Below are 16,618 nucleotides of genomic sequence, written 5' to 3'. Positions count from 1 at the left end.
TATAATAATACATGACCACTTGTAATAAATGGAACACCCAAGCATAGGCTGGTTTATTATTAATATTTAATTGCAGTTGCATTCACTGATTTAGCTGTAGTTTTTCCATCCTGCAGCTTTTAAAAACCATGGTCATAATTCATAGTTAGCCAGATAACTGATGGTAGGGAACACTTCATTGCCACTGATGACATACGGAAGGAGGTTTGATTTGCATCTTGTCACATTTCAGAGTATCTCAAGAAGATACTTTCAAATTTTCAATCTGAATATCCTGTCCTGGATTTGAAAGCGTGTTGTCTGCCCATCAGGACATTGCATTCAAATAAGTAAAATCTTCTGCTTTATAAAATCTGTGATTTGTGAAGCAATCTTTATGCAGTACTTCCTGGAGATGATCTAACACCTCCCTCCACAATTCAGTCTGCAGTCCAACTGCTAGCCTGACTCTTGAGTTCTATTTCTGAAGGGTTCCAGCCTAATACTCTACTTAGCGCAAGTCCCTATCTGCAAATTGGACCTAAGTGGGACAAGAATAGATGACACCTTAGGTGCTGTCCTAAATCAAAACACTCTAAAGCAATAGAAAGGGTCTAATTATGTCTCTCAGTGTTTCGGAGCCTCAAAGTTCTCAAGATTAGTTTTGGTGTCAGATTCAATCCTGCTGAAAGTGCAGTGTAACTTTTCCAAGACCATGTCACATAAGCTTTAAGAAATGATAGCTTCACAAAGGGTTATCAGATCTGAGTGATGCAAAAGTGTTGAACTATTATATGTTTGAGTAGCCTGGTATTTTGGTGCTATTCCAGTAACACTGAGTAAGACATACAGCTCCTTTAACAAGGTCTTAGCTAGCCTTCCAAAAAGAATTCTGTTCAAAACAAGTGATGGTTTTAATGGAATTGATTTCAGATTAAAGGTGTTGATATGAGGATTCTTGAAGTTAGTATCATAAACCACCAACATTATGATGAATTACCATTTAAAGTAGCACAAATTTTATATCACAATTTTTTAGAGCTCAAGGTCTGTTAGGATGCACCACGAACCAATCTTAAAACACCAGGTATCTTTTATTTTTCTAAATGTTATATCCAATACATGATGGCTCCTTTCTCTGGTATCAGTTGTGGTTTGCGGTGCACTAGTAGTCTAGATCTCCCACTACATTACTCTAAAGGAGTAGTTATTGCACTTGTGTACAGTGAGTGATGTAGACCTGAGAGACCGAGTTACACATCCTGGGTGGAATTTTATGCTCGCCCCTATGGCGGGTTTGGAGATGCACAGTTCATAAAAATCAGCTTAGATGGTGGCAGTGGAGGTTCTCACCACCATCTTCCCTCCACCAAAATTTAGGCAGGAAAGCCTGTGAATAGCCCCGCTGCCAATTGAGGCCCTTAACTGGGCAAATAACCCCTAAATAAGGGCCTCTTCCTGCTGCAGCCACACGGGAAGCACACCACGCAAAACCGTGCCAGCTGTTTCCTGCCTCCAGGACGTCGGAGGGACCCTCGTTAAAATGCACAGTGCCTGAATGAAGGGCCCGGCATCAGGAAGGAGGGGGGAGAGTGCCGCTGAGGGCCACCTCCCTGCCTTTGCTGCCGACTCCCCTCCTCCACCTCTCCTGCAACCCCACCGCACAAGACCCCTTCCGCCCTGACCCATTTGTGGCCTGGTTCCAGTGACGCTCCACGGCCTCCAGTGGGTGCACCTACAGCAGCAGCCACCGGCCTCTGATTGGCCAGCAACTCTGCAAGGGCGGGACTTCCAGAGACGGGGTCCTTGATCCCGTGGAAGCCCCGCCGCTGTCCACTTAAGTAAGTGCCTGATTGACACTAAATTCGGCAGGCTTGCCATAGAAGAGGCAATGCGGGGATTTCGGTGTCAGTTTCTCCAGATCCCACCACCAGAATAAAATTCCCCTGCCCCCCACCCCCACCCCCCACTGCCCCCTCCACCACCCACTTTCTGTGTTGCTCTGTGCCTGGCAACAATGGAACTCTATACATTTGTGAAAGAGTTCAGAACTTTATATCAATGCAAAATCTTCTTTCTTTTCTGACTCACTGGTTTTCAAATATAAATTATTTTTAATGTCAGAAGAGTGTCAATGGATCCATCAGTTCTTTTTACCATCAAAAGCATTAAGGGTGAAGTTAAAATGAGAAAAAAGGAGCCATTATGAAATTCAAACCATAAGCAAATACCTCCTAGAAATGCTCTAACACTTCCTCACATTATACAGCCTGCAGTCCAACTACTGACCAGACTCTTAAGATTTATTTCTGGGTTTGTATGAATATACAAGCAAAAGAAATTCAAATGGGTGTAAAAGTGGTATTATAACTAAAATCTAACTGGATTCTATTTTCTTCAAATGAAGTTTCTACTGCATCTGATCTGATGAGTTATTGTTCAAATCACGTTCAGTATAAACAATGAACAGAAAGTCCCTTTGGCCTCCAAATCTATAAATTAATTTTTATTTGTTACTCCTGTCACAATGGCACAGCTGCAGGTTTTCAAATGCTATCACCTCGCTGCCATGTTTATACATCAGCCTTGGGTTATGTCATATGCAATGTGCAATTTAGAAAGGAATTTGGATTTCACTTTTAAATTTGTAAGAGATTGCACCTTTTACTCTATTCCAATCAGAACTAGTCCCTCAACTTTGAAACCTTCTTGGTGTAATTCTCAGCATACAGTTCTTCTCCAAAATTGTAATCTCCTTCAGTTAATGCAGGAATTGGTGCAGTCCCACAATCAGATTCATGTGGCAAAGTACAATTCTGTGTATCCTTAGCATTGCCAAAAAAAAATCTATGAGCTAAATCTACGCTATCAGGTCCTTCAGAAGAAGGAAAGTTATTGTGCTATCATTCATGGGGATGAATTAAACATTTAAAAACATTTTAGTGTTTATTTTTTTCCATTCTTCATTCCTCTCCCCACCCCATCTCTCACTTCATGTCTACCACCTAGCTGAAACTGAGAGGAAAGGTAAGCAATCTCCTTGAAGGTCTCAGCTGTGTAACCAACTACTATGAGGCTTATGAGACTGGTGCACAGTAACTTTCCAAACCAAATTTGTCTTTCCATGCAGGGAAGTAACCACGATCTGCTTGTTTGTTTTCCCAAAAATATACTTTATTCATAAAAATCTTTTAAAAGGTACATTACAAAACAGTTCCAAGTTGACATTCCAGAAAGTGCAAAAGAGATCAGTTTCCTTCAATACAGAAAGTGAGTTGCCTCACAACCCTTCCATTCCATATTACATGCAATGTACATTTGCATTACACAGTAAAACCATATTTTGGTGCATACAGCCCGAGGGGTTTTACACAGGTTCCAGCCCCGCAGTGTTCTATGGCGGGAGGACATGACACCATGGCCTTTCCCCATACTGAAAACCGAATCACAATTAGGATCCCAGCATGTGGCCATTGCAAACACAGGCCATCATCCAAGTACTCCACAGCACAGTGCATTGGTGAGGGTTGTTCTTCTTCCCTGAGTGTTTTTTTTTGTGAAGCCTTCATTCCATACAGTTAACATTGATTGGGGACATATGAACAATGACAGACAAGAAAAAAACCACTGGTCTATCCAGCCTTGTGCATCACAATATATACAATCTCCACCCCACCCGAATGCCATGGGCTCACATGCGACCACCTGGGAGAGGTGAAAAATGGCCACAACACTTAAGAGGGGAAAACAATCTCTAAATATCCTCTCGGAGCCAGGATTCAATCAAATGTTATTTTTATTATGTGGAATTCTGGGATTTTAAGTTGCGTTTGGGGATTGCATTACTTCGCTCTATCCATTTTTCCATAAAACCAGTGAGCCAGAGGCTTTGTTCATCGCTAATGGTTTAAAATCTGGCACATTTATGAAATAGATTTTCAAACTGATTTTATCATCAGGTACTGTGAATATACTTGCTGTATTTTTGAACTTTTCATTCTTCATTAAGTGCCCAATCTATTTAACAAATGGTCACTGCTCTCCATGCAGGTCCAACAGAGTTACAGATAAAAGCTTTGATTGTTGGGTTAAAACAGTGACTCACTTTTTGATACACCATCTGTTCAAAGCTTCAATCAGTGTGTGTGGTCTGTGTCATAAATCACTGTGTACTGTAACCGTATAGCTAATGTACTCGGAAGAGGTTAAGCCCATCTTTAAGGATCTTTTACACATACTCATGTCAATTTAACGTCACATTGGTGTGACCATATTGCTGTGGTTTGGATTGAGAATTTTCAATCCAGATTATTGATTAAAATTTTCATTTGTGAAAGTGCCAACATGTCACTGTCTTGTCCTTAATAATATATTTTTTAAAATATTGCGAATATCATTAGCAACAGATTCTACAATCAGAAAAGAGACTGCGTTGTGTCAAATCCTTATTGAATGTCCTGTTGAGAGGGGGGGGGGAAGAACAATAATGTCAATTTGGTTTATTCTTTTTCTATTCCATATAGAACTTTCCAATACATTTTTAACGAAGGAACTTAAAAACTGTAACTTCCATTTCCACAGCCTCAAAGCTTCTTCCTGAGGGTGAAAGAGGAAGTTCTGTGTCTCCACAAATATGTGTTACATAAAATGTATCTTTTAAGTTGGCCCTAGAAATATGACGTGTATATTTTGACATTAGGCCTCCTGTGATGTGTCTGCTCTTTTGGGGGTGAATTTTTTTATAAAGTGGAAAATGCTTGTTAAAGCCAGAAAATGCTTTAAAAACATTGGATTTACATTTTAATTTGTTACATCAGTAAGAAAGAGCAGTGCGCTGTAACTAAGAAAAAAAGTTACTGAGTTTTCAATCATTCCCAGAGAAAACTCATGCATACCAACATACCTCGTACTCTGTACATCATATGCTGATACAGAAAATGGCAACCAGCTGTCAGAGATCTTCATGTTATTGTGTGGTCATTCTTGCTTCATAGTGTGTGGTTATACCTGCAATTGATTAAAGCTGCTGTCTGAGAACTGTGGATTTGTTCTTTAACCGTCTGAACTCTGCAGCAGCATTTCTGCACCAAAGTTAAACAACTAGATTCTGATTTTTATAGTTAATTCACTCAGGAAATGTTCAGTGACGGAGTCAGCTGAACAACACAGCTCCATCCATGCAACATGCAGCCACACAGCATAAATGTTACACAAGAGAACATTTGTGAGTAAATTAGAAACAGAATATGTCTTTTAGACCCCATAAAGGTTAAAGAAACAGATACCTTAAATATCAGATTTGGCTCAGTGGTGACACTCTCATCTCTGATTCAGAAGGTCATGAAATAAAGCCACACTCCAGAGGCTTGAACAAATAATTTAGGCTGAGAACGTGCTACACTGTTGGAATTACTGTCTTTTCGACGAGAATTAAACTGACAACCATCTGCCCTCTTAGGAGAGTGTGAAAGATCCCACAGCATGATTCCAAGAAGAGCAGGGGAGTTCTCCTGGTACCCTGGGCCCAACATGTATCTCCTACCTCCTCAGCTACCACCATGCGTCGTCTTTGACATTGCGCCCAGGTGCTAACTCTCTCCTTAGTGAAAAATAAGGAAAATCATCTGAGTATGTCAACTCTAACATCACTCCAAAGTGCAATCTCTGCCAGATTCTGACTTCAGTATCATTCTCAACAGTTTGGGTTTTACTGGTACTTTCTTAACTAAAGAAAGAAGATATTGCCAAACTACCATTATGAACAATCTCTGACTTATCTTCGATGATGTAAAGAATCAGATTGATAAAACATTAAGGGTGAGCAATTTGCTCGCATAGCACTGCTTCTACGCAGACTTACCTCAATTCCCTGGGGATAGGCAGCACCGTGGACCATTACCTGCACGACCCAAGAGGTGTTCTTCAATGATATTAATGATGGATGCCACACAGCTAGTGGCGCCCTGGGGAATCAAGGTATATCTACATTGTGCCATTAGAAGCAGGGCTACCCAAAACAAATTCTTCCCATAATTGTGATAGGTGCAGAAGGGTATCCTTAGATGATAGCTTTCTCCTGGCCCCCTCTTGTAAAGATTTGTCAGGGATCCATTTGGTGCCTCTCCATAGCAGGATGATGGAGTCAGATTTTATTCAATCACAACAAGTTGCATTATGGCTTAGAATTTCAAACTGGATTCTCTGGAGCCTAAACAGGCCTGGAAGTGATCTTAGAAATCCCTAGAAGTCAGGACGTTTCTCTCAGTCTGTTATTAGATTTCCAAATACTTCTCCACGGTATATCAATAAGGAGATGAGGAAAGAATATAAAAGGGAGTTTAAAGTCAAATTGTAAAATGAAATTACATTGCATCTGCACCAGGAACCAGGTAAGTGGAAACAATAGTCCCTGCAAAACTCTTTGACTTCTTATTGTATGATACCTGAGGAATGTTGTTTACTGCTGTTTATAGTTACATTTTTGGTTTATTTTATTTTGATTATCTGGTCATTATTTCATTGCTATTTGTGGGATCTTGCTGTGCACAAATTGGCTGCCACATTTCCTACATAACAACATGACTACATTTTAAAAGTACCTTATTGGCTCTAAAGTGCTTTGGGATATGAGGTTGTGAAAGGTGCTATATGAATGCAAGTCTTTTTTTTAAATTTTATTTGGCACCAAGTTTAAAACTACAATAAAATATTGCTTTTCTGCACCCAACTAATGAGTTCAATTGGGTAATTTTCCATTTCATTGATTGAACCAAGCGAATAGAATCATAGTTGAGATCGACATAGATTGAAGCAGTAGGAGCAAAGCTTTGCATTTCAACAACGTTTGGATTAATATGATGAATATATGATTAGTCATTTTAACTCTTGCTCGAAGTCTGGCTTCCTCAGCCACCTTTGGGATAGGTCCCATGCATCATAGTCTCACAGGTGTCTCAGAAGGCCCCACCTTTTATTATTACGGGATTCAGGCATTGCTCAGTTATCTCATTGGAAAATATATCGACAGCAAAAACAATTTGGTTGCTCTCTGCTCAACAACCAAACATGTTCCAAAACTGTAATGCCTTTGTTACAGATTGAGAACAACATGCTAGGTGAAGTGATAAATCAAAAAATAATGGGTAGATGATGCTAGGTTTTGAATTTTCAAAGCCTGTAGGGGATGAATTCTTTTGACTTGTTTTAGAACTAACGAGGAAAGTTAAATCTTGTTTTATATGTGTCAGTATTTCACTTTCTGAGTCAGGAGAAGCTTTGTGTTAAGTCCCACACGAAGACTGAAGCACATGAATCCAGGTTGATGCTCCAGTACAGTATGAAGAAGTGCTATGGTGTTAAACGTACCATCTTTCAGATGCAATATCAAACCTAGGTACTGTGCACTGTTCATGGATATTAAAAATCCCATGGCACTGCTTGAAAAAGAGCAGGGTGTTCTGTCTTTTCCTGGCCAATATTTGTCCCTCAAATAACAACACTGAACACACATTCATTTGTCATCCCCTCCTTTTTTATGGGATCTTTCAGTGTGCAGGACAGCTGAAGAGTTTTCCTACAACAGTCACTGGCCTAGAAACTTGATCACGCTCATAAATCTGTAGACAGCATGCAAACTTTCGAGGCTGAAGAAAATAGCTGGAAGGGGACCATACAGGGAGCCCAGGTTCTGGAAGATTGGAAGTCTTGGTCCAGGAGGTGGACAGAAGGACGGTGATCCTATTCACTGTGTGAGGGAGGGCAAAATGCCCTCCAGTTAACAGCTCTGGGAAGAGGTTGTTGCAGAGGTCATGCCAGAAGCTTAGCTCCCGCACATGGCTGCAATGCTGAAATAAGTTCAGTGCTGTCAAGGTAAGAATGCTGTTAACTCACTCTCCGCTCACATCTTTACCACCTCCAGCCTCACTACTCACAATACTACCCACCCCCACTTCCTTCAGACTGTTAGAATCACTGCACCACATTTCACTCCACATACTCACATGCTCAACTCTATTGCAAATCTCACTTCCCCACACCTCCGACATTACTCACTGCACACCGACTATTTGACCACACTAAGTACCTTCTCTAAACACCTCACAAGGATGTCATGAACACATGCCTTTCTTCCTTGCAGAAGATCACACACAATCTGTTCATGAAGCCTGCCACCAGAAAAACTGAGCCCGCCTTTACACACTCCCCCTTGTGGAGGAAAATGTGCTGGCCATTACTGGCAAGGGAAAGTCATGGCCTCAGTCAGTGAAGAGTGCACCACCTGCCATATTGGACACTTAGGTGCTCATTTTATACATGGAAAATGGATGCAATGCAAACAAATTTTTATGTCATGTGTTTGAAGAACAATTAATTATACGTGGTGTGCTTTTAACTTTGAAAATGATGTGAACAACTATATAAAAATGCAAGTTCCTCATATAATCACAGGAAACAAATAACAAAACAAAGTTGAGTCTATTCAACTCTGTGTTATACTTATTTTTAATACTTTGTTCAAAACATGTATCAACTCAATCCACATGCTTAAATTAGCCGAGTCAGAGCTATGCAAATTAGAGACAGGTGAAACAAGAATAGTTGGTGTTTTCAACGATTTCTAAAAGTAATTATTGCACAGCAAAGTAATAACAAAGTTCAAAGATATGTTTTAATCTATTGCCTGCAGTGTTCAATTATGACTGAGCACACACCTAAACATTGCATCCCTGTGGTTTTGCATTAAGAGGGAGTTTCTGTGCCAAAGGCAATGTGATATTTTTAACCCAAAATACGTACTTTGTCATGTGATAAGTTTTCAACAATTATCACTTCTTAATGGATGATTGAAACCTTTTGAATCATTTACATTTAAATATTCTCATACAGTAGCACTTCTACAATATAAGTGGCCAATGGCACCAAAGGATAACAGGCTATTACTTCAGTGATATTGGATTGTGAAACTCATTCCACAAATGCAATATAATAACTCCAATCGTCTGTACTTGAGCACTAGCTGTAGTAACCATAGCAACTTAGGCCTAATTAATTTATCTACTTTGTAGTACTTCAATCCGCTCCAGAAGAAAGAGTGACATGATAAAGTAAATGGCCGTAATTTTACGCTGAGCTGATGGGAGCCGGCCTCCGACATAAAAGTCGGTGGCAAACCCACTTCCGCGTTGCCTAGGGATCCGTTCCGTATTTTAGGTGTCTCCAGGCTTTAATTTTTCTGAGGCGGGACTTCCACCCGCTTGAGGAAGTCCCACCTCATTGAACTGCCGGACAATCAGCAGGCCGGCAGCTCTTAGGCCCAGCAGCGCCACCGGGAGTGGTGGCCAATGCTGGGACTGCAGCCCAGCCGAAGATAGAAGACATAGAGCCGGGAGGAAAGGTAAGTTTTGGTTGCCTCGCTGGGGGTAATTGATCGGGCCCCAGCGAGGCAAGGGTGGGTGGTTGGGGGAAGGTGAGCGTGTTGGGTTCTGGGTGTTATTGGGCTAGTTGGGGCAGCCCTCCAACGGGTACCCTGTGCCCGATGGGCAGGGCCTGCTCCAGGGGATGATTAGCAACTGCCTGGTGTTCCCAAGTGGCTTTTCCAGGCTCCAGGAAGCCCACTTGCCACCGTAAAATCCACTTAAGGGCCTTGATTGGCCTGGGGCGGGCAGGCCGTTTTTCATTTCTGCACCCCCCCCCCCCCACCGCCCCGCCCTACGTAAAGGGCGGCGGAGGTGGGAGCGGGTTGGGAAAGCCTCCCGGTGCCTCCTGCTCCATTTTATGTCAAGCACCACCCCCCACCACCAACCTGCTCCTTGGGGTGGCATAAAATTCCAGCCAATGTTTCTGAACATCTGACCCTAAATCTCTTTTTCTACTGTTCTAGACTGAAGGTGTTGACTTATGCCAGGTTACAGTTCAACGGATATCTGCACTCTCAAAGCTCACTTGAGTGGCTTGTGTCACACTTAAGTTTTGATTGTGGGCTGTTTGACAATGGACCATCTTAGACTGGCCCTACACGGTCCTCACCCAACATCCGGCCATCCACACTTCCTGGCATGGCTAAAAACACATCAATCAGGACCAAGCATCCTGGCAGATTTCACTTTCACTCCCTGTTTCATTCACCTGTTTCCACTGGCAGGAGGGTTAATAACTGGAGGACATTGATTTCGGATAATTGGTGAAAAAAGAGGGAAGATGAGCAGACATTTTTGTGCACAAAAATTTGTTCATGATCTGGAATGAAAAGATGGCAGAAGCAGGTTCAACAGTAACTTTCAAAAAGGATTTGGATACTTACTTGAAAAGGAAAAGATTTGCACAGCTATGGGAAAAGAGCAGGGAGTAAGACTAAATGGATAGCTCTTTCAAAGTGCTGGCACAAGCACGACGGGCTGAATGGCCTCCTTCTGTGCTGTTTGATTCTCGTGCAAAGGCACTCAGCCCAATTATAGTTCAGTCTCTTTAAAATTGTTAGCACATGACTAAGAAACTAGAACCTATGGCCCAGATTTTGTGGTCAATGGTGAACAAACGCAGCCAGTCATTCATTACACTTACATTTGCCCATACACTCTCTATGGGATTTGTGCTAGAATTTGTAGCGGTTAGAAATTCATCTCAGCTTGGCCTCTGGGGATCTGGGGCATTGTGTGAATAGAGCAAGTCTCCTTAGCAAAATTGAGGAATCCCTACTGAGACAAGAACCAGGAAGAGTAAGTTCGGATAGTTAATTCAATGGCAAATCATTTACAGAAAGCAAAATAAAAAGAGGGAAAGAAAGATAGGATTAAAAGAGAGGTAAAACAGAAAGATAAAGCTAAAAAATTATTTGCGTTTCATATCTCCAACCATAATTAAAATCTGAAGAATGAGACACCATGCTTGTAAAAGTTAATTTTCAAAGCCATTGAGAATTAGTTTGGCAATATTTAAGACTCACCACATTTTTTAAAATGTACTTACCTTGGAATGGACAAGCTCTAACTTTTCCTGGCATGTTTAGTGGCTATCTAGTGGGTAAGTACAGCAACATCAGGTGATTTGATGTACTTCAATGCTGAGTCTTTCTGTGAGGTATCAGTATTGGGAAGATTCTGGAGAAGCAGGGCAACTCAGCAACTTCCTCACACTCTATGTTTAACTGCGCATGTGCAGACTCCAGATGTTGCTCTCCAATTTACTCTTTAATAACAATGATAGCCTCACTGTTATATTTACTGCAAAATCTGGGCCATTAACTTTATAAATATGATATAAAGGTGGGTGGGAGATTTATTTTTGGTGTTAGGGCTAGTGAAATACATTCACAAAGAATGGATTTATATTTTTGTTACATTTAGTGTCCATAAGGAGAAGATTTCCTCTGTTCATTGCCTCTAGTGAAATCAGAAAGCCTTTTGAAGGATTTTTCTAGGATAGATAGAATATTCTTTCAATATTTCCAATACCAAAAGCACAAATTAACCAGGAATTTTTATTCCTAGTATATCTTTATGATGTTAATAACACACACTAACCAGAGGAAATCTCCTTCTAGGTTGGTGACATTGATTTTCCTGCTAGGTTTACAATGTTGATAGCAACCAGAGAAAATTCCCCTGCAATATTTATGTTAATAGCATGTACTGACCAGAAGAAATTGCTGTGTTTATGATGTTGATAACACATAGCAGCTAATGGAAATGACCACCATTTCACAATTGCTCAGCTTGTCATTTGAGTAATTCTATCTCCATCACGAATGGAACAAGTATGACACTCAACAGCTTCTTCTGCAACATCTGGAATATTTCATTGGTTTTAAATGGTAAACATTGTAGTTGCTAAAATTTTCCGAAAGAATTACCATTTCTGAGAAGGAAATAGTATCAGAACCTAATTATTGGAAATTATTCCACTTATCAAGAACCAGCTATTATTGCCAACATTGAAATCAGTGGGTAACATTGCAATAGTGATGCCTCTCATTACAACTTGCTTCAGAGATGGCCCTGTGACCTTTTAAAAAAAAAACAAGAATTTCTGTTATTCTTACTTGCCGTAGAGGTGGTGCTATAATCTCTGTCAACCTGTTACAACAAACACTACTAACAGACACTCCATTTCTTCTGACTATGTACAAAGCAATGGGCTATTCACTAATATAAAAAAGTTAAGAAAGACTTGTATTTATATAGTGCCTTTCACGACCTCAGGACATCTCAAAGCACTTTACAACCAATTATTTCTGAGGTGTAGTCACTGTTGTAATGTAGGAAATGTGGCAGCCAATTTGTACAGCAAGCTCCCACAAACAACAATGTGATAATGACCAGATAATCTATTTATAGTGATATTGATAGGCTAGGACATCAGGAATAACTCCCCTGTTTTTCTTTGAAATAGTGTCATGAGATCTTTTAAGTCTACCTGAGAGAACAGATAGCATCTTAGTTTATCATCTCATCCAAAAGATGACACCTCCAACAGTGCAGCCCTCCCTCAGTACTGCACTGGAGTGTCAGCCTAGATTTTTGTGCTCAAGTCCTGAAGTGAAACTTGAGCCCACATATTTCTGACACAGAAGTGAGAGTGCTACACACTGAACCATGGCTTTCACTGTTTTTGATGATATACTCAAAAGTACCACCCTCTAACCTCAAATTTTTGCACGTGATCATCTTTGATATGAATTGTGTTTAAAATATTCAAAATGTGATTTTTCTTAACATCTAAAACAAACTTTGTTGATAGAAATCAAGGAGTTAACCTATTGAGTAGTCACTTGATAATTTATTTGTGACCAGGGAGTAATGATTTCTAGGTCATTCACTTTCCATCACTGTCAGTCATATGAACACCTCCGTGACGATATAGCCAGAGAGCAGTAATTGCAGCTTTCACACAAGAAACCTGAAGTCTGTCTTTGCTGCAGCAGCCAGCAGCAAGCAGCTCAATTTAAAATCTCTCCTGAGTTTATACTCCCTTTTGCGATTAGATACCAGACTACCTAGTAACTGATTGGTCATATAACTTTTACGTGGAATGAGAATTCTCCCCATGAGCTGAGTCACTGAGGGGGTTTGGAACCCTTAAAGTGACTTCATCCTTCACCATAAATGGTCTGTTAAAACAATTTTCCAAAAAAGCAAGCACCGCTGAGTGGCTGCAGCTTTAATTCATCACTTTTAGAGTCAGCCTAAAGGCATCTCATTACAGGGATGATGCCAAAGTTCATTGCTTTCAGAAATGCTATATAAACGGAGAGCGTGCTCGCTTGGCTGACTAACCACAGTCTGCTGTTTCAAAAAAAGGTGTGGGGGGGAATTAGCTTTGTTCCTGAGCACCTACCTAGGACTTCATGCAGGCTATTTCTTCAATGTCAGTACAAGGCTTCAATAGAAAGCTTGAAGAGCAGGTTTCACAGATGTAAAGGAGCTGAATTCTGAAGTCTGGTCACAGTAGGAACTGAATGTTTTGCAGTCAGTACAACTTAAGGTAAGAAAACTGTTTTATAAAATCTACTATGAACTCTTAATATTTTTGCGGCATATTTAATTGAGATTTGAAATACATTATTTTAATCAGAGGTTATATTTTGCTTGAAGTCCACACAGTCCTTGGTGTGCGAGTTAGAATAATGCTGACAGTGCAGTAATTTTCAGAACAGAAATGCACTAATTCTGTTCTCTCTGTATTGAATTGCAAATATTTCCCATGTGAGAGCCCCTGTGTTGTCATTGTATGGAGGATACCCACAGAGTTTGCAAGTGGAAATAAGAGAAGCTGTGAAAAGAAATCTTTCATATAATATTAAACAAAGTGGGAGATAGTTAAAACACCTGTGTGTTCGTTTAAAGCAGTTTTCAGCAAATAGTAATAAGCAGACTTTACGGCTAAAACTATTTTGAAAAAGGTTGGTATTCAACTCTCTTTCAAAAGGAATGAATAGATTTATTGTCAGTTTAAAAATGACAATGCTAAAATAGTAGCTGCTACCAGATGGCTCATATTGGCTAGGCAGTTTGCTTCTGAACAAAATGAGTCTTGCGTGATTCGCTGCCCCGGTGGAAGACAGATTTATTGTCTAGAAGTAAGTCCATGCGTGGTGAAGCTGATATGGAATCCCCTTTGATTTTATTGCAGTAGTAGCAGCCATACCAATAAATTAAAGGTCTAAACTCATTGCTCAGATTATAATGATGCTCGTGATCACCAATGATTTTTGTTTGGCAAATATATATTGATCACTGGTATTTTCTGAATATAATATAAAGCTTCTCAACTCTGAATTCTTGTATTGTTTGATAGCTTCATTGAAGCCCAACTTGTTTAAGGTCACAATTTACATATTTTGCAACAATGTGCAGATTCTTTTTCTTTTCCCCTACCCCGACCTTCCGATTTTCTCTCTCCCTCGAATGAAGGCATTGACTGGTGCTCAGCTCTCGTTCCACAGGCACTGCTTGCCTGTTTATACCTCACTCAAATGGCCCATTCCTGAGCCTGAACATTGAATATTGGCAGGCTGCCCAACCCAGGAGCAAAAAACAAGTATCTGAGTGTGATACTGTCAAAATAACATTAGCAGCAGACACCCCAGCTGAATTTTCTTTCCTCTCCTTAGCCCGAGGGCACTGAGGTCAGTGATAGCACACCTGCTTGCCTTTCTGGAGGACATCAGCTCATTCAGTGCAAATGGCCATCAAATCTGGAATCTTCCTGGTCTTTAGAAGATTTTTCTTTTTCATTTACCTTTGTGTTTCTTCCTTCTTGCGCTTGTTCATTTTATTTTACCCATAAATGAAAACGGTTGTACTTGAGCTCTCTTTTAACAATCCTGTTTCGTATCAGAAAAATAGTTACTAAGATTTGGAGGCTAGCACTGATTGGGCAACAAACTACCCCACAGAGCTGGGAGATGCTGGTTGGCTTTTGCCAATGATTCCAAACAAAGGGAGTCTCAAGTCAGTCCAGATATTCTGGGGAGGTAGCAAATAAGAGGCGAGCTAGTTCCTTGAACCGAAACAAGGGCCATTTGAAAGGAAAGACAATGATGGATACTGCTGCACACCTCCTGGTGGCCAGTTTAAGAGAAACACTGTCCTGTGGGCAGCTCACCTACCTGCCTTCATGGTTCAATGATCTAGGGGTGAGGAGACCTAGCAAATATGAGGTAAAAAATAATGGAATAAGAAAAAGAAAATGATGCATTTTCTGTTTTCTGTTATGCAAAGATGTCTTTATTTAATGCTTTATATTGGCTGTGTGGCGGTTTATTTTAAATTCTTGGGTATCATTTCAAAATTCCCTGCAAGTAGAGGCAAGCTGTGGGGAGAATTTTATGCTCTCCCCTGCGGCGGGTTTGGAGGCAAGAAGAGCAAATAATCGGGTGGGATGGTGGCGGTGGGGGGTTGCCCGCCATCATCCCACCTCTGCCAAAATTTAGTCCAGGTGAATGGCCTTCCTGCCCCGCCACCAAATTGAGGCCCTTAACTGGGCAATTAACCCCCAATTAAGGGACTCTTCACACCACAGCCGCAATTAGCTGTGTGGCAGGCGGCTCTGTCGCCGCACTGGAAGCACGGTGTGAAAAATCACACGTCCCAGCTGTGGGGGGGGGGGAGGGGAGGTCCCTCATTTAAAGGCACTTACTGCCTGAATGAGGGAATAGGCATTAAGAAGGAGGAGGGGACCTGTTGAGGTCCACCCCCCTTGCCGCCGACCACAAACCCCCACGACCCCCACCCCGCGAAAACCCTCCTGCCCTGACCTACCTGAGGCCTGGTTCCAGCAACCACTCCTCGGTCTCCGGTACAGTCACCTCCAGCAGCAGCCGCCACCTCTGCGGTGGCGCTGCTGCTGTCCAAGGCCGGGACTTCTGGCGACGTGTCCTCCATCCTATGGAAGGCCCGCTGCTGTCCACTTAAGTGCCTGATTGGCACTAAATTCGGTGGGCCTTCCGGAAAAGAGGTGACACGAGGATCTCGGCACGGTTTCTCTGGACATCGAGACCCCAATCACTAGGATAAAATTCCCCCTGTGTCTCTGTTAACAATAAAACATTAAAGTGATTGTGCTAGGACATAATGAGAATGCCAGGTCTGAGATTTTAAGAGGTTCTTTTTAAATGTATTTGTTTGTTGTAGACAGAAATGTCAGGACATTGTCCTCCACACAGAGTACTGCATTTGTCTAAAGTTCTGCTTATATAGTCATTTTGCTTACTTTAAAATCTTTTGCCTTGAAATTGCATTGTGCGATGTTAATGATGAATGTGTTAATGTGTTTGTATGAAATATTATTGTCTACTATTTTAATAAACACTTTAACCCATTTTTAGATAAGATAGTTTAGGCATTTTAAGCTACTTTAATAAAGGCAACTGGAAAAAATAGCAGCCAAAGGAATTTAATATAAATGCATTTACACTTTTGCTGCTAATACTGCACAGTGCAATTTGAAGCATTCATGCTTTAAACTGTAGTGACCTGATAAAAAAATGTCCTGGTAACTGTGTATTTCCGTGCAATTATTTCACTGAGGTACAATATTCCTGGAATTTTCAGGATGGGCGACTCAACTGGAGAAGCTGTTACTGAATTGTGTTTATTTCCCATACAGCATAAAGGTATTTTCACTGAATTCGTGGAGAACG

At 41.0% G+C, this 16,618-nt stretch overlaps 1 protein-coding gene across 9 annotated transcripts in view; it reads left to right on the top strand.

Moving 5' to 3' along the window:
- The window catches only part of tncb (tenascin Cb), a 378,292-nt gene that overhangs the window by 220,200 nt on the left and 141,474 nt on the right, over nucleotides 1–16,618 (top strand). For 2 of the 9 annotated variants that reach the window (XM_068012683.1, XM_068012684.1), the window contains exon 1: nucleotides 12,924–13,458. The exons of 1 other annotated variant lie outside the window; for it this stretch is intronic. The gene's annotated coding sequence lies outside the window, so the exon portion shown is untranslated. Of the gene's footprint in view, nucleotides 1–12,918; nucleotides 13,459–16,618 lie in introns of those variants that run through there. 6 more of the 9 variants (XM_068012690.1, XM_068012681.1, XM_068012686.1 and 3 more) reach the window with 6 other exon arrangements.

Source organism: Heterodontus francisci, chromosome 32, assembly GCF_036365525.1.
Source record: "Heterodontus francisci isolate sHetFra1 chromosome 32, sHetFra1.hap1, whole genome shotgun sequence".
NCBI classification, from domain to species: domain Eukaryota; kingdom Metazoa; phylum Chordata; class Chondrichthyes; order Heterodontiformes; family Heterodontidae; genus Heterodontus; species Heterodontus francisci.
Note: the sequence above shows the minus strand (reverse complement) of the source record. Positions and strands in the feature narration are given on the sequence as shown.